Source organism: Lepidochelys kempii, chromosome 6, assembly GCF_965140265.1.
Source record: "Lepidochelys kempii isolate rLepKem1 chromosome 6, rLepKem1.hap2, whole genome shotgun sequence".
Lineage (NCBI taxonomy): Eukaryota > Metazoa > Chordata > Testudines > Cheloniidae > Lepidochelys > Lepidochelys kempii.
In genome coordinates this window covers 9,917,246-9,944,869 of record NC_133261.1, presented here as the reverse complement: position 1 = coordinate 9,944,869, position 27,624 = coordinate 9,917,246, and the positions used below count along the sequence as shown (strand labels likewise).

The window sequence follows — 27,624 nt, the reverse complement described above, 5'->3', positions numbered from 1 at the left end:
CAATTCAAACACACTAAACTAGATAAAACAATAAAACAAGTTTATTAACTACAATGAGAGATTTTAAGTGAATCCAACTAATGAGGAATAAAAGTCAGAAATGGTTACAAAGAAAATGAAGATGAAACATTTACTAGTGCCTAACTTAAACTATATCCTCTTCAAGCAAAGTTTCTCACCACATGCTTTCAGCTGCCTTCCAGATCAAACTGTGTACATCAGACCCTCTTCCTCAGCATCTAGTGAATACTTCCTTTCTCTCTTCAGGTGTAGTGAATGCCATGGACAGGGAAGGAGGGGTTGTCCCTCCTTTTTATAGTTTCAGTCCCACTGTTGAAAAACATTTCCAGCTGCGGACTAGGACACACAGAGTTTATGTGGAAGGATGTTCACAGCTGGCTTTTCCTCACACCTTTGAGCTTCCTTTGTTTCCCTTCCTTCTTGATGACGGTTTACTGATTAAATGCAAATTCAGGCAGGCACATTCCTTTCTCGAGACCACACCTGGTTGCCAACTTCTGCATGAGCAAGGCTGTGGGGTTGGGAACACGGGTCAGTAACATAATACAGGGAAATCTTATTAAACTTTACATACAATGTTGAGACACATATCTTATCAGGACAATACTGATCAACAACTTGTGAGTTTTCAAATTATAACTCTCACAAGGCATACTTTGTACAAAGATTATTACAATAGTACGTAGGGTGTGAATACAGGAATGTATTTGGTCCCAGCCTCATTACTGCATGTGGCAGGGAGTTCCTCAGGCTAAACCTGCAGGACAGAGACATTTATTTTTTCCTTTTCAATCAGTTTTAAAAGTGATTTCATTTCCTTGTGTGGTGTGGAAGCTTGGACAGCACAGCCCCTTTCACTCCCACAAACACACACACACACTATTTAGAGACAGTTTGAAGTGACCTGAGACTTCAGACAAGACAGGTGAATGACTCTGAGAGCTTGGATTTATTGGAAGTAACCCAGTAGCACCTCAAGGCCCCGCTGAGATCAGGGCCCCCGTTGTGCCAAGCGTGGCTCAGACGCCAGCCGAGAGTGGGCCTCCTGCCCTAACCCACTAGATCCCACTCCCTTCCACAGCTCCTGGGATAGAATCCAGGAGTCCGGGCTCCCAGCCCTGCCAGGGATGCTCTGGGTGGGAGATTTCAAGTTCAGCAAGGGGCATCAGGATATGGATCCGGAGTGTCCCACATAATGCTGCCCCCTGGATGATTTTTAATTGGCCTGCCCAGTTTTTGTCCTGCCTTGCCTGTTGCCAGTGAAAAGATTTAATGTATTGGGGTTTGATGTCCCTCCGCCGGACGTGAGTATGGACAGCCACCCGTGCAGTGAATTTGTATCTACCATGCAAGACATATGGCTGGGAGCGCAGCTGGCCCTACTTAGCCTGCCGAACCACGGCAGCTCCTCTCAGCGCCAGGTAGTGAGCTTCACTCACAGCTCACCAACGGGGAGGGGTAGGTGCAGGGTGGGAGAGGCAGGGTCTCCTGGGAGGGGATGCTGGGGGGAAGGCTCCCTCCCGGGCTGTAGCTCCTGTGAGGCGCCAGGTGTGGGGGCTCATGATGGGCAAGGCAAGGGCTCCCTGAGTTACGTGTCAGAAAGAACAGCTGTGGTCACAGCTGTGGGGAAAAGGGCCAGAGCCTCACCCCTGTTCACCATTGAACATCTCTTCTATTCCCCAAAGTGAAGTGCCATTCATCCTTTATGCATTTGTTAGTTTCTCTCCAGGGCAGGAGAATGCCGCTCTGAGGATCTGTCATTCCCTAAGAGAACATAGGAAAACCTATGCAGAGGTTTGGGGGTTTTGGGGTCGTTTTTGTTGCCCGCTCACTCCGTGTTTTAGCTTGGGACAATGAGATTTTTAGTGGTAATTGTCAGCAATCATCAGTTTCACCGCGCACTCCCCAAAACCAAGGGAAAACATTTCTGTCAATCACAATCAAAACACGCAGCTAGACAAAGAAAGAAAACTGTTCCTGGAGAATTTTCTAATGTCCCACCTTATTGTCGAGAAAACTTGTGGCCATGTGGGTGTCACTGGGGCTGCTTTCAGGATAATTACATTGTACAATTTGACATGTGATGTTGACAATTTGTGTTTTTAAAGGTTATAAATAGGCTTGGCAGAATTCTTTTTTAAAATAGTTTCCATGGACAGTACTGTTTATTTCTGATCAAAATTTTTTGATTTTTATTCATTTAAATTTTTAGTTATGGAAAATTACTGGGGGCGGGGTGGGGGGAATCAAACCCAAATTCTGTAAAGACAACAAATGTTGATTTTAAAAAGTCACATTTTATAACTTTTCAAACACAAATTATCAACATCTTGTGTCAAAATACACAAAGTAAATAGCCTTAACTCCGATATGTTCTCAAGAGGAAAATTTCGATTATTAGCAATGGAAATATTTTGCCCCCAGTTTGCCTGTGTGTGATGAATTCAACATTTACCAGTAAAAATCCAGTCCTTCCAAGCATTGTTATAAAGCTTTACCTTTCTGAATGTCAACCTCGACTGCTACTAAATAACAGTCTGACCGTCACATATGGCCTGACCCCAAACACACACGAATTCCCACAACCGTGATAATTTAAATGGATAAAAATGGGGGTGGGAAGCTTAAACCCCACAAATTTCCACATCAAAATGTAAATCAATAGAGTTCTAAAAAAATGCCTGTGAACGTATCCTCAGTGTGCGCCACTAAAATGATAAAAAGGTTTATAGAATTCTGCCCAGCCTAATTTGAATAACAATTAGCTCGAGTTGGCACTCGGACCTCTTTTGTTGGTTGGGGATGGGCAGTGGCCGGTCTTTCTGCGTCTTGGAGGTGGCAAACATAAGGGGGTGGGGGTGGATCTGGAGTAACCCAGAGGGAGGCAAAGCTGGGGGGGGGGGTGCCAACATTGGCAACTCGTGCCTGTGGGGGAGGGGGACAAGGAGGGGGGCAGAGTGAGGGTGCCCAGCTTCAGCAATTAAAATTTGGGGGTTCTGTGACCCATCTAGGGGAGCGCATGGGGGAGGGGCTATTGTTTTGGGGCATCGGAAGCAGGGGGGTTGCCAGCGGTTGCAATCTGGGTCGGGCCAGGCCCCTCGCCCTCCACAGCGTCCTCCATCATCTGCTTGTACTGGCGCTTGAAGAAGCCGAACTGGAAGGAGACAGCCGGGGGAAATGGTGAGAGCCAGACACACACAGGCCCATGGTCGAGGAGGAGGAGGGACAGGCTGTGGGAACCTCTGAAGGAAAGACCCTTGCCCCTTCTCCACCAGCTGGGAGAACCACAGGCCCCACCCCCAGGGTGATGGGCTGTGGGGGAAGGGGTCCAAGCCCTGCACCCTCACCTTCTAGAGGGCTGCAGTGATGAGAGCCAGCAGGATCAGGCCCCCACGCTGCTGCCCACGATGATGGGCAGGTTGTTATAGACCTCGGAGCGCTCCACCAACGTCTGCACCTGGAGGAGAGTAGGTGTGAGATGGGGACCCAGGAGTCCTGGCACCATCATCCACCCCTGCTCTAAATCCCCAGACCTCACTTCCTCCCAGAGCAGGGACAGGACCCAGGAGTCCTGGCTCCCAGCTCTAACCACTAGCCAATGCTCTCTCTAACCCGGGCACAGTCACTCTGGTACCTGGCGCTGGACGAATCCCTCCTTCTGGGTGTATTTCTTCTCCTCGTATTCAATCCGGGCCTCGCTCACCAGACTCACTTTCTGCTGCTGAGTCTGGAACAGAGAAATTCACCGTCCCTGACCAGAAATGACACAAACCAGCCCAGAGCATTGTCCCAGGGGGACCCAGAGCAATTTACAGGCTGTTCACATCAGAGCAATCACTTGCCCGGCACTGAGATGCAGCCAGCTCTGGGGAGGGGCTCAGGGGCTGTTCACATGTGGGGGATTCCTCGCCTGTTGCTGAGAGGCAGAGGCACCTCTCGTACCTGGGAGACCCACTGGAAGCTGACGTTCCCTTTGATCACAAACTCCAGCGGTTACCGCATTTCCAGGGAGGCGATTCTGCACCGGATCTTCTTACAGGTGGCCACGGAGCAGTCCTGGGGGCGGAAGGATATCACCGGGTAGGGCAGGGGGTGTGCAGGGGCTCAGCATAGCCATGCGGGTCTGGGTCTATCTATAGCACTTGCTGTCTGAGCTAGTGCAGAGGGAGAAGAGTGGCTGGGATCCGCACCGGTCCATACTCACCAGCAGGGGGCGCTCGCTCATCTGCTTCACAAAGTCCTTCGAACCCAGCATTTCAGCCTCACTGGTGCACTGAGCCAGCTCGGGCTGGGGAGGGAGACAGACACGGTGTTAATGGGGGTGGGAATGGGACATGGGGCCTTTCTCCTCTAGGGGGCACCAGCACCAATCTGGCACCAGGGCACAGGACTGGCTGGCTCAGGGGCTGGGGAAGGACCTGGGGAAGGTCGTTCTCCCTCAGGCAGCCTGTCCCAGCAGGGGGCGCTGTAGGGCTGAGCAGGTGTCACTGGGCCCATCTCACACACACAAGGGCAGGGAGAGGCAGGTACCTTGGAGGGGACGACCTCAGAGGCGTCCCACACCCGGACCCCGCTCAGCTCCATGGGGAACTGGAACGTGACCGAGATGGGGACGCTTCGCTGCCGCAGGTTCTTGACCTGAAAGAAACAGACTCGCTACAGGGCACTGCAGGAAGAGAACCCAGGAGCTCTGATCCCCAGCCCCCGCTCTGACCCTCAGATCCCACTCCCCTGCCAGAGCTGGGGGTAGAACCCAGGAGTCCTGGCTCCCTGCCCACCCCCACCTTCATCTCTCTGTGCTCTAAGCCACTAAATCTGACTCAGGCGGTTCCACTCCCTCCCTCTTGCCCGGTCTCCCCCCTCGCACTCTGTGCCGTCGGCCTCACCTCGTACCCATGTGTCACTGGTACACTTGTCCCTGCGTCCTCGACAGAGAAGTTGACGTACTTGGTCGACTCCTCGAGGCTGGGGGAGGAAAAGGACGGAAGGAAGGAGAGAGACGGGAGTGTGCTGGATGGGGCTGGAGAGTGGCGGTGGGTGGGGACGCTGTGCTGCAGGGGGCGGGGATGGGGGCTCAGTAGGGGGCACTCTCCCCTCTGTCTCTGCATGGACCTACCTGGTGAGGATGACGAAGATGCCGTACTTGACCGGCAGCTCCGCCCGGTGAATCATGCGCTCGGTGATGGGGCCGCCATTGTCACTGTGGGGAGGGGAGGGCAAAGGGGAGAGATGTGAGGAGATGGAGCCAGTTAACTGTGCAGGGAGGCTGCACCACAGGCCTCTGCATCGTCCTGCTCCATGCACGGCCCATTCCCACTGCCCCCCCACCGCACCCCTGGCCTGCACGGCCCCCTCACCTGCTGGCAGTGGCCGTGATCTGCAGCCTGTCCCCCAGGTCGGCCTCAGAGGAGACAGCGAAAGTGGTGACAAAGATGGCCTGGAAAACACACCGGGGTGGGGGGGGGTGAGAGAGCCAGTGGACTCAGGGCCTGGGGAACTGCCAGAGACTGCGGGGGCGGGGCAGGCACGGAGGACGGTGGGGGGCTTTTGTATGAACTTAGAACAAATGGTCCCAGAGCGGCAAATGGTGTTAACATGACCCTGTCCCTGTCCAACATTAAACAGCGTTAACCTGGTTTGGGGTCCAGAGATCTCAGCCGGCTCCATGCCATGGCAACACCCCATTCACCGTCATTTTAAGGACCCCAAATGAGGAAGGCAACAGCCCCGCTCTTTGTTTTTTTCTCCACCAGTGAAGCGTGATTTCCAGCCCCCCAAGTCTGGCCCTTGGCTTCCAGCCCCGGCAGGGCCGGACCCCAGCCCTGGAGTGATTTCAGGGCTCTATTTGCACTGATTCTCTGGGCTCCCCCGGGCACTTCCCCAGCACATCGTTTGTCACGGGCTGGGCTGACTCCTGGGAACTGCCCCTCTCTGCTCCCAGCTGGGCTCACCCCTGGGGAGTACACAGGCCAGGGCCCATCCCTACCTCGGCCCCGCTCCAGAAGATGGGGAGGTTGATGTGGCAGGTGCTGTTCCTTTGAGATTGTTCCTCTGAGCCCTCCGCCAAGCTGCACTTAATGGCCAGGGGCCTCCTGTTAGACTGAGCACAGGGGACCAGCCAGTGAGACAGGGGGCCACAGACCCCTGCTGAGTCCCCCATCTCCTCCCTGGAGCACAGAACCCCGTGCTGAGCCCCCTACCCGCTCCCTGCGGCACAGCGCCCCCTGCTGATGCCCTGACCACTCCCTGCAGCACAGTGCCCGCTGCTGAGCCCCCTGCCCTCTCCTTGCATCACGACACCACCTGCCAAGCCCTCACCCACTCCCTGCAGCACGACACTCCAGACTGAGTTCCCAGCCCACTCTCTCCTGCACGGTGCCCCCTGCGGAGCCCCCCACCTGCTCCCTGCAGAGCAGCATCCCCTGCCAAGTCCCCTGCCCACTCTCTGCAGCACGGCTCCCCACTGCAGAGCTTGCCCCTCATGCCTGGTGTGTTGGGGTACCTGGAGCAGCAGGACCCGGCGGTAGGACAGCGCGGCCGGGTAGAAGAACCGCACCATGGTGCTGTAGGAATTCTCCGCGCGGTTCTCGATGGAGACGGTGATGTTGAGTTCAGGGCTGATGCCCACCACCAGGGTGCTCAAGCTAAGGGGGAGACAAAGGGGTGAGCTTCCTCAGGGCAGTGCCCTGGCTGCTCTGTGAACTTCCTCTAGCAGTGCCCAGCCAGGGACCCCAGTGCTGCGAGCTTCCTGAAACAGTGCCCAGCCAGGGACCCCAGTGCTGCAATCTTCGCCACAGCAGTGCCCCCTACCCAGGATCCATCAGCACTGGAAATCCAAACTGTGATCAAGCTGGACGAGTCCCCCCATGGCGGGTGTTTTTGTGGAGAGGATTTGGTGACTTACCCAGAGAAATTGAAGGAGACTCCTAACTGGTCATCGCAGTGGCCATCCATGTCACAGTCCTTCTGAAATGGGAGCTGGGGGGAGGGCAGGGGTCAATGGGGAGAGGGCTGCAGCACCATCTGCCACAGCGACACTGCAGGGACCCAGGGGCCCTCCAGTTACCCCAGCACCTCCCAGTCCCCTACACAGGGGACAGCTGAACCCATCATCTGCCCTGCCCTTGCTACCCACCCACTCACCCAAACCCCTCCTCCCCCTTCCCCTCCCGGCTCTGGCCAGAAAAAGTATCACAGTTCTAGGGATGCCAGGGCAGGGGGCCTGCCTGGCTCGCGGAGGGATGGGGAACAGAGCGTGGGGCCTTTCCCCTCTAAGGGGCTCTGGCCAAAATAAGTTTTGAAAAATTTTCAGCAAAAATCATGTTTTTAGCCAAAAATATTTTGGTTTTTGGATAGAAATTTTGGGAACTTTGAGGAGAAGTTGGAATGTTCCCACCCAGCGGAGACAGGTCCGTAGCCAAGGCAAACTCGGCCTCCGTCTCTGTCGCCCTCCAGTGCCTGCTCTCTGGAAGGGGTTTAGGAAGCTGCTGCTGGCTCTGAACTTTGCAGTCTCTCGCTTTGGAATGCCAACGTCACTGGTTCGATCCCTGCAGCAGACCCACCGCGAGGCCCGGCTCTGGCACCTTACCAAGCCTGCAGACACCAGTGCAGAGTCCTCGCTCAGGATGGGTTTGAGGTGGCTGGCAGCAGTGATGGGATCCCCCGTCAGGGTGTAGTTGAGATGCAGGGTGATGGGGGTCAGGGTGTCCTCTGGGCAGAGCTGGGGAGACAGAGAGACATGTCGGGCCCCTGAAGGGTAATGGAGGGCTGGGCGCTGGGTGGGACCCGGAGAGAGGTTTGTTCTCTGGGTGACTTGGATGCGAGGGGCAGAGTTGGAGGGGCAGACACAGTGGGAGGGCAAGAAATTAGGACTCCCCCACACTCACAGGAAACGTTATCCGGTATGTCTCACATCTCGTCTCAATGCCGAGCCGCAGCTCCCTGCTCAGGACAGGGCTGGTGAAGTCGAAGGTGACTCGGATATTAGTCCGCCCGGGGTCCAGGGCCAGGCTGTACTGGATGGTGCTGGAGATCCTGTCACCTACAGGGGAGGGGAAATGAGGGACAGAGAGAGACAGAGTGGGAACCTAAAGGGGAAATGGGACATGGGGCCTTTCCCCTCTACGGGGCACTAGCTCCAGTCCAGTTCCAGGGCAGGGAACTGGCTGGCTCAGAGTGCAAGGGAACGGGGGGTGGGAGGGGTATGGCCTGACCTAGGCTGTCCATGGTGCTCTTAGTGATGGTAAAGCAGACCTCTGCCCTGCTGGCCTCTGTGTTGAGCTGCTCCTGCCCCTGGCAGTCGAAGGCCGAGGTTGGGATCGTGGGGGCTGGAAGCTGATGGAGACCCTGACTCTGAGCACCGGCCGGGACCTGCCATGGGGGGAACAGAACCATCACCCAGCTGCTCTCTGCAATGTGGCCAGGACCCCTCCCTCCCCTGAGCCTCCCACCCAGCCTGGAGGTGCTCACAGCACCCCATGGAGACAAGTTATGGATATAGAGCTCTACTAGAGGAGATGCTGGGGGGCAGAGAAGGGAGCAGCCAAGCAGGGGCAGCAGGTTTGTATAATTTTTGGTGGTGCCCAGAACAGGTCCAAGTCCTGTCCTCCCCCACCCCCACCCCGCCACACACACATACCGGCCTAAGGCTCTGGAAGGGAGTTTGGGTGCTGGGTGTGGGCTCTGGGCTGGGGCAGAGCGTATGAGTTCAGGAGGGGGTGCCAGTTCTGGGAGGGAGTTTGGGAGTAGGAGGGGGTTTGGGGTGCCACACAGCCCCCCACCACCACACTCCCCGGACACGTGATGTCCTGCACCCTCATGCACAAATCCACAGTGCCCTGAACACCACCACCCCTGCACCAGCACTCCTCTGCCCTCAGCCCCACCTCAGCCACCTCAGCCAAGAGGAGCAAGGGCGGGGGAGGAACCGGGGAGGTGTGTGGGGCCAGCGGTGGAACTCGGACCCAAACTTTAGTGGAGCCGGGCCCCCAGGCCCGGAATATTCCTGGAGCTCGAGCACCACGGGCTCATGCAACTCGCTGGCCCTGCAGCAAAGCGATCATTGTGCCTTTCTCCAGTACAGAGACAGACACACACACACACACACACACACACACACACACACACACACAAAAATGTATTGCTACTGTGTGCATCCTTGTCTAAACTACAGATAATTGAGCTTAATGAAGCGTGGCAGATTACTGGTTCTCATTCTCAAAATGTTGCTTCAAAGCCTCCCTGCTTCGATATAGCCCTCATTGTGCCCCTCCAATAGCCATGGTATCTGGCTGCTCAAAATCAGCCGCCAGGTGATCTGGCTCAGCACTCCACCCCAGGCAAGCTTTTCATCCTTAGCCCCACAGGCAGCTCTGACCATTGGAATGTTTTCCTCACTAAGATCTAACCTTCCCTATAGGCATCGCCAGCCTGCTTTTAATGTGTCAAAGGCACATTCCACAGTCACTCTGCATCTACTCAGCCTGCTGTTGAAGAGCTCCTTGCTGCGGTCCAGGCTTCCCATTTAAGGCTCCATGAGCCATGGGAGTAAGGGATATGCTGGGTCTAGCAGGATCATGATGGGCATTTTAACATCCCCCACTGGAATCTTTTGGTCTGGAAAGAAAGTCCCTGCTTGCAGCTTTCTGTGCAGTCCGGTGCTCCTGAAGATGCGTACGTCATGCACCTTCCCAGACCACCCCACACTGATGTCAGCAAAACACCCACAGTGATCTACAGGTGCCTGAAATAACATGGAGAAGTGCCCCTTTCTGTTGATATACTCCTTCACAAGATGGTCCATGGCCAAAATTGGAATATGCGTTCCATCTATTACCCTGCCGCAGTTATGGAATCCCATTTCTACAAAGCCATTCACTATTTCACGTACATTGCCAAGAGTCGTGGTCCTTCATAGCAAGATTCAATTAATGGCCGTGCATACTTGCATTAACACAGCCCCTGCAATCGACTTCACAACTTCAAACTGATTCACAACCAACTGGTAGCAGTCCAGGGTCACCAGCTTCCACACTGCAATTGCCATGCACTTCTCCACCAAGAGGGCAGCTCTCACTTTGGTGTCCTTGCACTGCAGGGCTGGGGTGAGCTCCGTACACAGTCCCAGGAAGGTGGTTTTCTGCCTCCGAAAGTTCTGCACCACTGCTCGTCATCTCAGAGCTGCATAACAGTGTGATCCCACCAATCAGTGCTTGTTTCCCAAGCTCAAAAGCGACAGTCCACTGTGTTCAGCTGCTCCATGAATGCCAAAAGTAATCTGTGTTGTTTCTTTCCATGGCACACAGCATGTCAGGCATCTCTAGTTCCTGTTCAGATTGGGAGCTCATGATATACTGCATGACCATCCACGATTTGTTCACAATAGTTATCACAACAGTACAGATCAGTGCAGGATCCATCTTTTCAGACGGAGATGGCAGGCTCACAGTAAACAAGAACCATTGAAAAATGCCACAGAATGCAGTCAAAAGCCCATAGACTGCTGTGACAGAAAGAACTGCATCATGGGACATTGATTCCATACCCATGATGCACTGCGATCCACTCCACCATCACACAACACCCAGCTGTGGAATGTGGCGAGTCGCACACTGAGATAGGTACCCGCAGTGCACTGCTCTCACTCTCAGTGCGACTGTACCAAGTGTGGATGCGCTCTGCTGACACGAGGACCGCAGTGTGGACATGGAATAGGGATGAAATTGTTACACTTTCAGATCGTTGGAATAATTTATATCAAAAATATGCTTTAGTGTAGACAAGGCCTGAGATGGTTGTTTGGAGCAGTGCAACATTATTTACCTCAGCAGCAGGACCTGCCCTTGTGCCCCCACCGCGATGTCCGGCAGTCCATCCCCCGTCAGATCTGTCCCACCACTGACGGCCTGGCCAAAGTAGTGCAGCCTGCTGGGAAACCGTGACCCCTCGATGCGCTGTAGGGCAGAGAGAGCAATAAGGGATGCAGAAGGGGTGAGTACACTGTATAATGGGCACTAAGGGGCTGTGGGCCCCATGGTGTCCCTTCAGGGCTGTGTACTGACCCGTCCCCGCAGGAGCTGGGCTCACCTGTCTGTACTGGGGACTGAGACCTCCCTTTTCCCCATGGAAGATGTACAAGGCCCCACGATTGTCATTCTCCATGGGAGCCCCAATGGCCACATCTGTGTGTCCGTCCCCGCTGATGTCCCCGATTTCAGACATGCTGGCCCCGAAGCGCCCAGACACTTCCCCCGTCTGCCCATGTAGTGTATTGTTGCAGAACATCGTCGTCCCCTGCAGGCCCAATCCAAAAAGACACATGGAGAAAGGATCAGCCCTTGCTGTCATCAGAGAGTGATCCCTAGCAAGCTCCTTTTCCTCTCTCTGCAGCACAGTGTGCCCTACCCCCAACTCTGGGGCACTGGGGCCAGAACTGACTGGGAGGGAAGAGCACCCCCTACTGAGCCTCTACCCCGCTTCGTGGAGCGCCATGCCCACCACTGCAATACTAATTGTCACAGCATCACGGCAGTCCAGGCAAACAAGAACCCCAGGCCACCCATCTTCCCCAGTGCTGCGCTCCTCTTTCTTACCAGCAAGTCGATCGGGCAGATATAGACCCGTCCTCCATTCAGGGGTGTATGGTACATGGGGGCTCCAATTAGAACCAGGTCCGTGTTCCCATCTCTGTTGAGGTCCACAGTGCACAGTGTACACCCGAAATATGAGCCAATCTGGAGAGGCAGATAAGCCACCCCCTCAATTTAGTCAACTCCTGCTTCTTCTCCCACTGAAACCCTTCCCACCCTCTGGGGATAAGGATTCAGTCCCAATATCCATTCCATCTTTAGCCTCACCCTCCCAAAGTGCAGCCGGTGGGGCTATCTCTGTAAGTGTTCTTGAACAGACAGGCAGCTAGATCTTGAAGGGATGGGGATGCTGAATGCTAACTGTGGTGCAATTCTTTTTAGAGGCTGGGCTATCACAAGTCAAGTTCATCAGTGACTGAGCCACTGTTGTAAGTTTTGTTTAGGTGGCACAAATAGGCAATTGGATTTTAGAGAAATTCACTTTGTTAGTGTAGTGTGATCTTTTTCAGACACTGTTAATATCACTAGTAATGTTATTTCCTTGCCTGAGTCTCTCTAGTCTAGATCCACAAAGGTACGTATGTGCTTAACCCCCCGGACTTAACTGCCTCTGTGAGCCGCAAAACCTCTGCCTGGCTACTGCTGACCCCTGTAGGTTCCTAAACTGACTTGGTGCCTATGTTTTTGCAGCAGAAGCTCCTTTGTTGCTGTCTCAATGGCAGGGCTTGTGCCTTACTGTCTTACTCTAAACATGCAGTTGCACGGTGCCCATTTCCCCCTCCCCCCGCCATTCCAGCATGGTCCACAAACTCGGGGAAGACAGGCTCTCCTCCATCTAACTCCTCCTCTGGTAGGTGTCATCAGAGGAGAAGGAATTGAATAGGACCCTGCTATTTCTCAGTTCAGTTCTCAGTTTAGTGCTCTAACCCCTAAGCTGTGGGATAGTCTGATGTGGACTCCCTCAGTCTCCCCTGTTAATTGAGTAATTAAGTAACAGTTGGGCCACAGAACATATGCAAATCACAACCACCCTACAGCCTGAGAGAGGACAGCTACATGGTTAAATCCTTCTTCTTAATCAGGCAAAGCAGGGATTTGAACCATGGGTCACCCGTGTCCTAGGTGAGGACTCTAACCCCCAGGCTATAAGGGAAACCTCTCTGTGTCTCCTCCAGCTGGTTTGTGAATATCTTGGCAGCTCTGAGCATGCCTATTGGATGAGACCCCACATGTGGGGTAGGTGAAGAGGGCCCGTGTCTCTCTCTCCCCTCCCCCCATTCATCGATCACGGGCAGAGGCAGGTGCCTCCATGCAGCATCACAATGCCTAAGTCCCTTGGTGGGTCTGGGCCACCTTATGAGTTCCGTCTAAACTGTAAGTGAAGGTAACAGAAGTGGATTATTGGAGAGATGCTGAATGTCAGCTGTGGTGCAGTTCTCTAAACCAGTCAAGTTTATCCTTTCCTGAGGCTCTCTGACCGAATCGTTCCTGAAGGTGAAGCCAAACACAAATATTGCACGATGCCAAAAGCTTACAGGCTTCCCCAGTGCTCTCTTTCTTTCACACCCACAATCCACATTACCTGTAACACTCCCCATACCTGCTCTCCCGACAGCTCTGATCTGGGTGTCCATTCCCCACCCTTGGTATCTTGGCTGAACAGGATGACTTTGCCGGTGCGTTGGCAGTGAGGGATCCCGACCATGTAGGTGCTCTGCCCATTGGCTGTGATGACCTGAGATGAATAACCTCAAAGGAAAAGAGAGACATGAGGAGGTGACATGGGAAACAGCCATTCAACAGTGTGATGGGTTGGACCACCCTGTCTGGGATGCCACTTGATGTATTGGGTTTTCACTGAGCCTCTCCTGCTCCACCAGCCTGGATTCCCTCTCCCTGTTATGCTGAATTAGGCTCTGCAGTCTCGTGCAGCACACACACACAGAAAGGGCCACACCCAGCTGCAGACTCAGAAAGAAGTCAGCTTTATGTGAGAGGACTCACCTGGAACTCACGTACACATCCTTTTGGGCAATAAACTCGAAACAATACTGTCTTACACTGTACAGAGAGATCTGCACAGTGCAAGCTCCTAAAAATTCACCCTCTCCCTCAATGTGGAGAGAGATGTGCACAGCTTCTTTCACCCCCCCCCACCCCCCTGGTATGAATTGCTATCTCTGAGAGGTTTGTATTGTACCCAGTTGCTGGGGTAATCCATGTGCTTATGTGCATTTCCTCAGTAAGCCATTAACACTCTTTGGCCTTCTTACTGTTGTACCTGAAAGGCTGCTTGTGGGTGTTGTGAACCTCGCCACACGTTTCAGTAGCACATATGTAGCCAAACTTCATAACTTCACATAGAACGATAACACATATAATCCAATGAGATTAATGTTTAGCACACCAAGACTTTTAGAATAATCCCTCACAAGACATACTTTGTACAAAAAATATCCTAATTACATGACAGTGGTGAATATTGGGGTGTCAGGGTGTCATAAACAGTGCTACACAGAGATCCCTTTCCCAGAAAGAAGAGGCAGCCACCTCTGGGGTGAGGAGCAGGGGCTGTTTAAATAGGGAAGGGGAAATCTTTGGGTTTGTTCTTACCGTGGGAAGCATCATTCATGTCCCCAGAGGTTCTGGGTATGTTGATGAAACTCAGCTTCCCACTGCTCCCGTATAAGTATATCCCATCACACTACTCATAGGCTCTCACCACTCCCAGCTCTGGATTCCCAGCAGCTCCCCGTGCCACAGAATCATAGAAGATTAGGGTTGGAAGAGACCTCAGGAGGTCATCTAGTCCAACCCCCTGCTCAAAGCAGGACCAATACCTAACTAAATCATCCCAGCCAGGGATTTGTCAAGCCGGGCCTTACAAACCTCTAAGCATGGAGATTACACCACCTCCCTAGGTAACCCATTCCAGTGCTTCACCTCCCTCCTAGTGAAAGAGTGCTTCCTAATATCCAACCTAGACCTCCCGCACTGCAACTTGAGACCATTGGTCCTTGTTCTGTCATCTGCCACCACTGAGAACAGCCGAGCTCCATCCTCTTTGGAATCCGCTTCAGGTAGTTGAAGGCCGCTATCAAATCCCCCCTCACTCTTCTCTTCTGCAGATTAAATAACCCCAGTCCCCTCAGCCTCTCCTCATAAGTCATGTGCCCCTAATCATTTTTGTTGACCTCCGCTGGACTCTTTCCAATTTGCCCACGTCCTTTCTGTAGTGGGGGGCCCAAAATTGGATGCAATACTCCAGATGTGGCCTCACCAGTGCCAAATAGAGGGGAATAATTAGTTCCCTCGATCTGCTGCCAATGCTCCTACTAATGCAGCCCAATATGCCGGCCATCTTGACCTTGAAAACCCATTCTCAAGCCCCAGGGCCCCTGTGGCCCCTGCCCCACCTCTGTTACCTTTGCAGGTGAAGATCTTCTCCTGCAGCTGGCTCTGGATGCTCTGGAGGGTGTCGAAATTGTCCACCCGGAAGACATGCTCGTTGGTGGGCTCAGAGGCGATCTCCTGGAGCTCCTGTTGGGCAGTATCACTGGAGAAGGCCTCGCCAACCTTCACGGAGTAGAGGGAGGTACAGGGGAGACCAGGGCATTGGCATCAGTCACAGCCGGGAGCCCTGGACCAACACCCACCCGCCCCGATCTCTGCTGGGCCTTCTAGAGGCACGGCTCAGCCAGTGCCATGTGCTTCTCCGGTGAGTGGGGGGCCGCTGGAGCCTGGAGTTATGGAGCCTGCCTCATTTCAGCACTGAGTTGTGTTGGTTGTCCAAGCAGCAGGGCACAGGGGTCTCCTTGCCATGGGGATTGTCAGCATTCTGGGGACCTGCATGGCTCAATCTCCAGGGCGTAGTGAGGGGTGAGTGCTGCAATGTCTCCGGGGGACACCTCAGGGCAAGGGGTGAAGGGATGGGACCACCGCACTAGTCCGGGTGGGTTGTGTGAAGTCGGTTCAGCGGTGGAGTCAGACACCTCCTCGTCGCTGGGCCTGACGTAAACAGCAGACATAGGTCGAACAAGATCCAATGGCTGGAAGTGGAATTTACACCCATTCCTTTTGGAAATAAGGTGTCAGGTTTAACCATGAGGGGAATTAACCCTTGGAGCAGCTCACCACAGGCCGTGGTGGATTCTCCATCCCTAGCAATTATTATCTCAAGGCTGGCAGGTTTTCTGAAAGATTTGCTCTGGTTCCAACAGGGATTATTGGGGTCAGTTCTCTGGCCTGTGCTACACACCAACTCAAACTAGATCATTGCAAAAGTCCCTTCTGGCCTGGGAATCTATGACCTGAGTTTGTTGATGTAGGACTTACGTCGACCTAACTCTGTAAGTGGCTACAGTAAAATGTAGCTCCCACCCATGAAACTCACCCGCTGCACCAACTTCATAGCTCCACTTCCACAAGAGGCATTGTTTTTACGTCAATGTAGTTAGGTTGATGCAGTGTCCGTATAGGCACTGTGTGGCTTACATAGCCTGAGGCTCCAGCTGTTGGCCCCAGGCGGTGGGGCTTCAGCCTCACAACGCCCCGCACTGACAGTTAAATAAGTGAAAAGTCCCCGGTGAAGATGCACACCGCTGACAGGAGAGTAACGTGGACATGAAAAACCAATTTAATTACTGCGGTGGCTGTGTGACGACGTAACTTAATTCGACTTAAGTGTATCGTGTAAACTTGCCCTTCGCTTTGCTGCTGCTGCCCATTTCAATCTCTTTGGCTCAGCAGTTTAACAGAGAGAAACGTCAAGTGACTGAGATCAGTTTGGGGAGGATCAGAGCTGTTGTTTGAGCCCAAGGCGGGTGCAAAAAAGACTTTATAAGAACCGGGTGACTTTGCTGTTTAAGGGAGGGGGGCTATTTCTCAGAAACCCTTTGTTCAAATGATCCCAAATTTAGACCACTAATCTTAACCTGCATCCCCATGAGGCAAACCAAATGTTATGACAATCTGAGTCAGCACGTGTATCGTAGGGCAGTCAGAAAACCCAACCTTTAACTAGAAAGCTCGGCTCAATCTGAACAACAGAGGAGCTCCAGCTCTCCTATAACGTCACATGTTGACCCAGTTACAACCCAGGGTCAGTTCTTCTCCCTTACCTGGTGGGAACCTGGACAGGGGCTCAGATCTCTACTAGTTCTCCGCACAGCCACGGCTCACCCCGATGGCATAGCGGATGATCCCAGCTCTCTCAGCCTCGGGGATGGCGTCTGAATAAGAAAGCGGGTCGTTGTATTTCTGCCCATCTGTGATCACAATGAGAACCTTGGTGGCCTCATCCCGAGCGCCTCTCCCAGAGGTGAACAACTGCCGCCTGGAAAAGGGGGGTGGGGAATGCATGGGAGGGTTATTGGTATGTAATAACACGTAATGCTCATCCACTGCTTTGGCATTGCAGATCTCAAAGTCCTTTACAAGGAGGTCACCGTCATGTCCCCATTTTACTGATGGGGAAACTGAGGCATAGGGCAGGGGCATGACTTGCTTAAAGTCACAACACAACAGAGGCTCAGAGTTGGCAATCGAACCCCAAAGTCCTGGCTCCCAGCATCCCCACCCCACTTTAATCTACTAGACCCCAGTCCCCTCCCACAGTCCCTATCCCTTAGCTTGCATGTCCTTGTAGCCCATTCCATGTGGAGTCAGCATGGGGAGGAAGGCAATACCTACACGACTTTCCGGATAGCTGTGGCCGTGTACGTCGTTCCATGAAGCTGCTCAATCCTCCAGACTAGGTGATCGGGGTCATGACTTCTCCTGTACTCCATGAAGTCGAAGTGCAATTCATATTTATTGGAGTACTGCATGAGGGCGAACTGCAAGGGGAGGCGGGGAGAAGAGAGAAAAACAACCCCAGGGGTGGAGGGTAAGAAAAGCAGGCATCAGACTCAGTTAAGGGCTGAGGCAGTCGGGACGTAGTGGTTCTGTTGGAATTTTTTCCTGGTTTTGGATGCAAAATCCTTTACTGCTCCCCCTGCAGCACAGCGCCCCCTAGCGCCGCACTGGGGTTCTGGGGTCAGCACTGACTGTGAGAGGCAGGGTATGTAGTCAGGGTTCAGCTTCTGCTCATTACCTGCGTGTCGGTGCTGCGGAAACGCTTCATGATCTCAGCGAGAAACGTCTTCATTTTTCCAAAGTCCTCAGGTACGATGCTGCCCGAGCCGTCGACGAGGAGCGCTATGTCTGTGACACGTCTGGGGCACTCTGAGGGGGATAGGAATGAAGTACGTCCTGACTCAACTCCACAAACATGGGAAACCCAACAGAAAGAGCTAGACCAGACCAATGGGCGCATCTAAGCTGATATCCCGCCCCCTGCTGGCCACCCCGATCAGACCCCTTCGGCCCCTCTGTCGCAATATCATCCCGTCCCTGCCATGGAGGGGTCCTGAGCGTAGAGCATGACATGCACTGGGATGCAAAAAATACACCCCTCCCCCTCCCAGAGCTGGGACAGAACCCAGGAGTCCTGACTCCCAGCTCCTACTGACTACCTGAATCAAACCAATGGGCCCACCTAGCCTGGTATCCCAACCCACATCAGACCCTGGGCCCCTCTAGACCCATCTCCCCTCCACCTCCCCATGGCCCTTGTACCCACCCGGGAACCCAGGGTGTAAGTCCTCCCCATACACACCCCCGGGTCACCGCTTACCTGGCTGGGTGTCCAGGATGCGCTGGAGTTGCCAGAAGCTCTGCTGCAGAGGGAAGCAGCAGTGACTGACGTACATGTTCTCCCCACAGGCCCGGTGCACCACGGGGCACGAAAAGGCAGCGGGTCAGTAGGTTCCCCTCTCAACAGAGCAGTGAGGGTGGGGAAGAGAGCCTGGGGCCTGATCCCTTCCCCTCCGCCCCCGGGATATGCAGGGAAAGGCCCTGTCAGGGCAGGGACCCCCTTGGGGCAGACAGGACGTCGGGACCTAACTCCGAGAGGAGACAGGGGAGACGCACGGGGGCATCATCTGCTTACCACACTCCCTGCTATAGCAGTGTCCAGTCACTGTTGCCATGGCAATGTCAACCACTTGCCATGCTCCCTGCTATGTCCACGTACAGTCACTGTCGCCATGACAGAAACCCGGTTACAACGTTTCCTGATACCTCAGCACACAGTCACTGTCACCATGGCAACATCAGCCAGTTGCCTCCATCCCTCATAACATCACCTCACGATCACTGTAGCCAAAGTGAGGATACCTGGCTACCACCATTCCCCACTGCATCGTTGTACCACCCCTCCAGTTACAGCAATTACCAACAGCCCTCACACAGTTATCATGTAGTCATGGGGACGTCACCCAGTTGTCACCTCTGCACCGTTGCTGCAGTCATGCTGACACCGCCCAGTTACTACCATCCATGAGTAGTGGGGTTTCGGGGGGGGGGGAACCTGTCCCCTGGAATGATGAGGGAGAAAATGTCGGACCCCACTCCTACCACCCATTTCCCCTAGGTGTGGTACCTACCAGGAACTGGGAGCCTTGGACAGCCAGAGACAAACTGAGGGACATATTCATGGCATCCGGGGACCCTGACAGGAGAGAGATGCACACCAGGCTGAGCAAATAAACTCCATTCCTGTCCCAGAACGGAGGAAAGAACTGAGAATTCCTGACTCTCAGCTCTAACCACTAGACCCCCCCCACATTTGGTATAGAAACCAGGAGTCCTAGCTCCCAGCCCCCCTTTCCTCCCGCTTTAACCCACTAGACCCCCCTTCCCTCTCAGAGCTGGTGACAGAACCCAAGAGTCCTGGCTCCCACCCCAATCCTATTTCTGCACCCCACAACACAGGATGCCCCTACTCTGGATGGGGATCTCCTGGCAGCGTCTGGATCCAGGGTTGCACTTGTAGACTTTGCCGGTTTCGTTCACGTTTCCTGTCTGCAGCAGGCCCCCAACAATCAGCCTGCAGGGAAAAGGTATGGGGGGTCAGGGGATGCCCCACACACCCAGGGGACTGAGGCCCAGGGGAGGCAGCCCAGCCGGACATGCCCCTCAGTGTTGGGCACAAGTCACGTGGGGTCCCATGTCCAGCCCTTACCCCCCGGCACTGGCATTCCCGAACTGCACCACGCTCTGCCCAAACCCCTCAGCTGCCTCCTGGAAGGTGATGGGTCCCTCCACGTCCACGCTGAATCCATGGCTCGGGGCCAGCACTGCAGGGGTTAAACAGTCTCCAGTTAGAGCTTCCCGGATGGAGACCAGGCCAGTGCCTGGGGCTTTCTGGCTATGGGACTGAATTCTAGCCCGCTACTCTAACCCACCAAATCCCACTCCTCTCCCAAAGCCAGGGATAGAACGCAGGCCTCCTGACTCCCAGCTCCTCACCACCTGCTCCCGGCTGTCTAGCCCTCAAAGGCTATTTTATGCAAATCATTCCCCACATTCATTGCATAGTGCCAGACACTCCCATTTAAATATAAATTTCATTAGTAGAGCGCTACCAAATTCAGAGTCCATTTTGGTCAATTTCATGGTCACAGGATTTTAAAAATCATAAATCTCATGATTTCAGTTCTTTAAATCTGAAATTTCACAGTGTTGTAATTGGAGCGGTCCTCACGCAAAAGGAGCCGTGGGAGTGGGGGATCAAAAGGTTATTGGGGGAGGGCTATGGCACTGTACCCTTACTCCTGCTCTGCTGCCGGCGGGGCACTGCCTTCAGAGCTGGGTGCTTGGCCAACAGCCGTTCCTCTCTGGCCGCCCAGCTCTGAAGGCAGCACAGAAGTAAGGGTGGCACTACTGTGACCCCCCTAAAATAACCCTGTGACTCCCCTGCAACACCCTTTTGGGTCAGGACCCCCAGTTTGAGAAATACTGGTCTCCCCTGTGAAATCTGTATAGGATTAGGTAAAAGCACATAAAAGACCAGATTTCACAGTCTGTGATATGTTTTTCATGACGGTGAATTTGGCAGGGCCTAATCATGAGTGGATTCAGCGCTGGCGAAGGAAGTCCTAGATTTATCTCCATCCGCTTTCCTGATGCTGATCCATAGCGGATGTACTTCCTGTAGGGACAGAAGGGACAGATCAGTCTTCATAGATTGATAGACTAATGGCCATGTAGCCAGTGGTTTTAGTTATTATTCATTTATTGTACGACATTGTGATTATGTTATATCATAGATATATTCATTAACTAGAGTTAATTTGTAGGATTATAAAAGTATAATTCCTCTAAATACCGAACCAAGTACTAGTGATGACTAAGACAAGCTGAAATGTAAGAACCTGTAGGTTAAAGCCTGAAAGACTTTAGTTTATCTAGTTTAGGCCTTGGAGACAAGAAATGATGACATAAGTGACTGAAAAATAATCCAGTGCCATAAGATTATGGGAAAAGAGGCACCAAGTGACAGTATTGTGCAAAATTACCCAGAAGATTAATATTAGATCATAAAAATACCATAAAGGCGCATCTGTCTCAGACATGTGTCTTAACCATGGGATACAGCTTGTGCGCTAATGCTAATGAGAATAAAGGGAACTTACCTAGCCTATAGAAAATTGGGGTTCATTAAGTTTCCAGGGGAGACAGACCAATAAGGGAAAAGAGGGTGGACACTTTTATGGACACACGCAGAATGTAGGTGTAGACAGAATCACAGTATAAAAAGGGGATGCCCAGAATGAGAAAACTGAGCTCCCTCTGGGAGACTCCAGCAGGAACCATCCCTCTACTGATGATCAAGCCATGAGAGACCCATCAGACCCTAACACTATTGTCAAGGATGTGAGTATAACTATATTTTTAAATTGTGCATAGGTCTGTATAGAATTTCTATATGCGTGGGTAATCATAACTAACTTTAATAAAACTTAAAAATAGACTAGACCTTGTACTGGTGAATTATAGATGGTCATTACCTTTGGTCTCTATGTGTTCCTAGAGGCTCTCAGTTTGAAGCAAGTAACAGAGGTGACTTTCACTCTGTTAAGCTTGAAACTGTAGCCACCAGAGCCGAACCCAAGATGGTGTCACACCACAATATAAAATGTACTTTAAATAAAATAAAAGGCTACATCCAGAAGGGACCATTGTGATCATCTAGTCTGACCTCCTGCATAACACAAGCCAGAGAACTTCCCCTGCATTTATTCCTGATTGAACCAGAGCAGATCTTCCAGAAAAATGTCCAGTCTTGATTTAAAATGTCCAGTGATGAAAAATCCACCACAACTCTTTGCAAATTGTTCCAATGGTGAATAACACTTGCTGTTAAAAATGTCAGCTTTATTTTCATAGGCCATGTCTACACTACCACTTATGTCTTCAAAACTTATGAAAAAACCACACCCCTGAGCGACATAAGTTTCGCCTGCATCAGTGGTAATGTGCAGAATGCGATGGTGGCAGAAGAGCATCTCCCACTGATATAGCTACTCCCGCTTGTTGAGATTGTTTAATTATTTTGACCGGAGAGCTCTTGCCCGTCAGCATAGAGTGGCTACACAAGTGATCTTACATTGGCACAGCTGCATCGATACAGCTGTGCTTCTGTAAGATCGCTATTGTAGACATGGCCTTAGTTTGTCTAGTGTCAACTTTCAGCCATTTGATCATGTTAGACCTTTATCTGCTAGAGTAAAGAGACCAGTATTAAATATTTGTCCTCCTCATAGCTACTCAGACTGGGATTAAATCAGCCCTTAACCTTCCTTAACTAGACTGATCTCCTTGAGTCTATCACTATGAGGCAGGTTTTCCAATCCTTTCGTTAGTCTCATGGCACTTCTCTGACCCCTCTCCAATTTATCAACATCCTTTGTGACTTCTACCTGAAAGGCACCTGAACTGGATACACTATTCCAGCAGCAGTCACCCCAAGGCCATGTACAGAAGTAAAAAACCGCTCTGCTCCTGCTCGAGGGTCCCCTGTTCATGCACACAGAGAACGCATTAGCCCTTTTGGTCACAGCGTTGCATTGGTAAGTTTGTGTCGCAGGAGCCAGAGCTGAGACCCTCCAAACTCATGTCACACACAAAACACCAAACAGCTAGTGGCTGGCTACACTGAACCCCAAACACACAGGGTAGCTAACTCCCCTGATGCAAAGCTCCCCCGATGGGACTGGCTGGGAGAAGTGGATGAGTGGGGAAACCCCTCCTTGAATGGCTGTCTTTCCCCACATCCCCCACCTCCTGGAGAAAGGCAGCCAATCAGGGCTTCTGCACTGGGCAAGCAAGGCCAAGAGTAATTGTGGGAGAGAAGTAGGGAGTGTAATAATCTGTCAGGGTGGCTCTGCTCTCCTCCCCCTTGCCCCTGCCTACTCCATCCCTGCAAACCCAGACCTGGGAAACAGAGTCCGCTGCTTGGAGCTGCCCCCTTTAGGCTTGGAGGCGGTAAAGACCCTCCAGATTTGCAGGAGGAGCAAATGTGGGGCAAGGTTGGGTGCAGAATTGTGGGGCTGGTGGGTGGGGTTGGAAAATTGTGGGGCTGGCTGGACAAAAGGGGGTGCTGGGAGAGCGGGGGCAGGCTCCCCCAATTTCCCCTTCTTAGGCCTCGTCTCCCAGTGTGCCTCAAAACCCCAAGTCTGTCATCCTTATTCTCAACCACCACAAAGTCTGCCCTCCCCCATGCCCTGCGAGGTCCCAGCCTCACAGACAGAGCTGACATGACTTGGAAGGAGGAGGAACCTCTGGTAACCTTATAGCAGGTCCGTGCCAACCACGTCCACTTCCTGTCCACCAACCCCATCCCTGGCCCACATCCTACCAAGCACACATGCTGCACAGAGAGGGAGAGTCATACATACCCCAATGCCCTCCCAAAGAGACCCAACAAATGGCCACATCTCAGTGCCGGGTGAGCGAATCACTGTACAAACAGCTCCTATGCCCCACCCCAGAAGTGGCTGCATCCCAGAGCCAAATAATTTCAGGGATTCCATGCCAGCAAAATATGGATTTCATGTGCATTGTAACGTGTTTTGATGTGGTATTTTCTAATAAACAACCTTCAGTGAATGAGAATTATAATCCAGTGTCAAAACATAGTCTTCACCTGTGTATGCAAATAGATCCACACCAACTTTAGACCACGCCCTGAACTGGTCATCGCTTATCAACATAGCCTCTTTTACTCTGTTTAGGTTGGCACTGGGGGCCTGTTTCACACATTTTAACAATTTTTCTCTATCATTGTTCATTTGTGGCCAGTACCATATCTCTCCGGCTCTGCACTTACATTTCCCCATGTCCAAGGGTCCTTCATGTCCTCTTGTGAGCATGTCATCTTGGAACGTCTTGATATGTAATGTCTTGGCCATCTGACGTTAATAGCCTCGAATACCCTCTGTAAACTCTTGTCATTAGCTGTAGCCTCAGCAAATTCACTCCAAAACCTTTCTGAGACTGAGCACTAGACTCCACATCCCTCTCAGAGCTGGGGATAGAGCCCAGGAGTCCTGACTCCCAGATCCTTCAAGCTTCCCTTTTCTCTAGTCCTTAAGGGCCATTTTACGTGCATCGTACCCTGCATTCATTTGCATAGCAGCAGAAACTCCCAAGTGAAGACTAACCATCATGAACGGATTTAGCACAGGTGAATGAAGCCCTTGATTTATCTCTTGCTGACCCAGATTCATAAGAGGAGGCGGGGAACACTTTCTGTAGGGTAGCAGGGGCAGAGCAGCCTTCATAGAATTACAGACCATAACTCCAGAAGGAACTGCTTTGAGCATCTAGTCTGACCTCCTATGTAACACAAGCCAGAGAACGTCTCTGAATGAATGCCTGTTTGAACCAGACTGGAACATTTAGGGAAAGATCCAGTCTTGATTTAAAATGTCCAGTTCAGGGTGTTAGACCCTCAGCAGGGGCCTTTTTACGGGATGGGGGAGCAGGCAGATACTGGACACAGTGTTGCTATATATAAATACTTTTTATGCTTTACAAAATGGATCTTATTTACTTTACATTTATACCCCAAACATACTACACCATAGCCCAGTAGTTAGACATTTTGATGTTTAGTTGGGGTTTAGTTTAGTTACAAGGTGCGGGGAGTTTACAAGTACCACACCATACATAAACTGGGCTTTGGATTATTGAAAGACTATAAATTGCAAATGTGTGAAGCTTTTATTTATAATTTACTTTGTGACATTATTAGATTTTTGTTTTTGTTGTTTTGGGCCTTTACCCTTTGTTTTAAAGCGACAATTTTGGGCAGGCTGACACAATCCAAGGCATTTATACATTTTTATAGCAGTTCCACTGGTGTTATTTCCTTATCTGCTGATTCTTCATTTTTTCCAAGGACATAACAAAGTTGTTTGTTACAAATAGGTTTTGACAGCTTGTCCTTTAAGTTCTTGCTTTGGTTGCCAAAATGCAGGACATGCACTCCGGTTTCAAACACACAACAGCCACACTCGGCCCCATAGCATATATCATCTTACATATTATATCCCAACAAGGGAATCCACCACAAACCTTGGTAAATTGTTGCAGTGGTTAATTACTCTCGCTGTTAAAAATGTTACGCCTTATTTCCAGTCTGAATTTGTCGAGCTTCAACTTCCAAGGCATTGGATTGTGTTAGTCCTTTGTCTGCTAGACCAGGGGTTCTCAGCCTTTTTCTCTCTGAGGCCCCCCTCGACATGCTATAAAAATTGCAGGGCCCAGGGGGACAGAGGTGTAGTTTGGGCATAGGTGTAGTTTGACTTCTATTTGGGGGGGACAGGGGACAGTGGGGTTCAAGCCCCACATAGCAGTTTCCAGGAAGGGAGTGCTACCTCCACCTTCTGACTCACCTCAGCAGGCCACCCAGTCTGTCTGGGTTCGGGGGGCAACCAAAAATTACAACTCAAAGCTGGGGGGCTTAGCTCAAAAAGTTTGAAAACAGCTTAGGGTGCAGGGAGAGGGTAAGTAGGGTCTGTATGTGGGCAGGGGGGTGGGTAGCTCAGGGTGAAGGGAGGGGGTAGCTGGGGCTGTGTGTGGGCAGGGGGGGTAGCTCAGGATTCAGGGAGGACATAGCTCAGGGTGTAAGGAGAGGGGTATTAGGGACTGTGCTGGGAGGACTCCCCTGTGGTCCCTGTTCCCGGAGGGGTCCGCCAGCCACGGAGCTGGGGGGCTCTTACCGGCTGCCACTGCGGGAGCAGAGGAGGCTGGGAGCTTCAATCTAGGGCACCAGCAGGAGAGGCAGGACAGCTGCTGCTGCCTGCTCCATGCACCAGCCAGAGCAGCAGTTATCCCACATTGCCGGGCTCTGGCTTCCCGCCTCTGACCTGGCCAGGCGGCGGGGACTGGGGAGGGATTGCGCCTCCCCCAGCTTCAGCCCCACAGTGGGGCACCGGGGATTGGGGCTTCTGCCGCAGGGCCCAGCAGCCTCCTTGAAAGGGCTCGCGGACACCCTGTGGGCCGTGGACCCCTAGTTGAGAACCGCTGGGCTACACTGAAGAGTCCATCATCAAACATTTTTCCCCAGGTAGGTATTTATAGACGGAGATAAGCACTCCTTAGTCTTCACTTCGTTAATCTAAATAGTGATAGATTGAGCTCCTTGAGTCTATCGGGCAGGTTTTCTAATGTTTCAGTCATTCTCATGGCTGTTCTCTGAACCCTCTCGAATTTATCAACATCCTTCTTGAAGTGTGGGCTCCAGAACTGGCCACAGGAGTCCAGCAGTGGTCGCACCAGGACCAAATACAGAGGGAAAATAACCTCTCTAGTCCTTCCCGAGATTCCCCTGCTTATGTATCCAAGGATTGGCCACAGCATTGCACCGGTAGCAACTTGGCCCAGGCAGATCTTGGTCTCTGCCGAGTCTGTCAATTAGTGCAGGGTGGCCTGGCAAGCTTGTGCCATGGGAGCCACAGCTGAGACCCACCAAACTCTTGTCACACAAGAAACACCAAACAGCCAATCAGTGGCAAAAGTGAATCCCTAATGCAGAGCTCTCCTCCCTTCTGCCCTCACCCTCCCTGCAAGGCCAGGCCTGGGAAGGAGAATCCCCTTGGAGTTGCCCCCTCCAGGCCTGGGAGGTGGTAAAGGCCCTCCAGCGCTATAGGAGGAGCAGATACGGGGCAAATTGGGGCTGGGTGGGTGGGGTCTGGGGGCAAAGGAGCTGAGGGTGGGGGAGGAGCTGAGGTGGCCTCTCCCATTCTTCCCTTCCTCCCTTTTCAAGCCCCATCTCCCAGTCTTTCCCCACTTCCCAACCCATCCCCCTCATCCTCAGCCACCCCAAAGTCTGCCCCCCTCCATTCCCTGATGGGTCCAGGCCTCACAGACAGCAGAGATGTGACCTTGAAGCGGGGGGAAGCGACTGTGGTTTTACACAAGGACTGAGCCATTGCAAACACTGCATCCACTACAGACCTGCTGGACTCTCCCCAAACCTGCCTCCCCCACACCCCCCACATCCTACCGAGCACACACGTCCCACAGAGAAAGGGAGTCGCACCTGTGACCCACTCCCATCCCAGAGAGTCTGTGGGGAACAGAACAGAGAGGGAAGTGAACCCAGGAGTCCTGATTACCAGCCCTCCCCCACACAAGTCACGAGAGCCCCATTCCCTTCCCAGAGCTGAGGAGAGAACCCAGGAGTCCTGATGCACAGGCCTCCTGCTGTAACCCACCGACCCCACTCCTCTCCCAGAGCCAGCCAGGGATAGGACCCAGGAGTCCCGACCGTCCAGCTGCTCCCATCCCCCTGCCAGAGGGGTACTCGCTGGGCACCCATGTGGAGGAGCCCAGCGTTTCCCAGGCCCTCTGGCTGGCACTTACCTGTGCACAGGTAGAGGAGCAGAGCCAAGGGGTCCATCCTGTGCTGGGTGAGGGCTGTCTATGGAACGGGGATGCTCCTGTAGGAGGTGTGAGGTTCAAGGGCGGTGTCTGGAGAGGAGGCAGCAGAATGCAGAGGAAAGAGAAGTGCTCGCTGAAAAGAGAGAAAAACTGTCAGGGTGGAGGGGGGACTCAGGGTGTTATAGGGAGGGAGCAGAATGGAGAAGACAGGGAAAAAAGTCAGCGACACTGGTACACTCAG

At 52.6% G+C, this 27,624-nt stretch overlaps 1 pseudogene; it reads right to left on the bottom strand.

Annotated features, from left to right (window-relative positions):
- On the bottom strand, positions 1–27,624 carry LOC140912371 (integrin alpha-D-like; annotated as a pseudogene).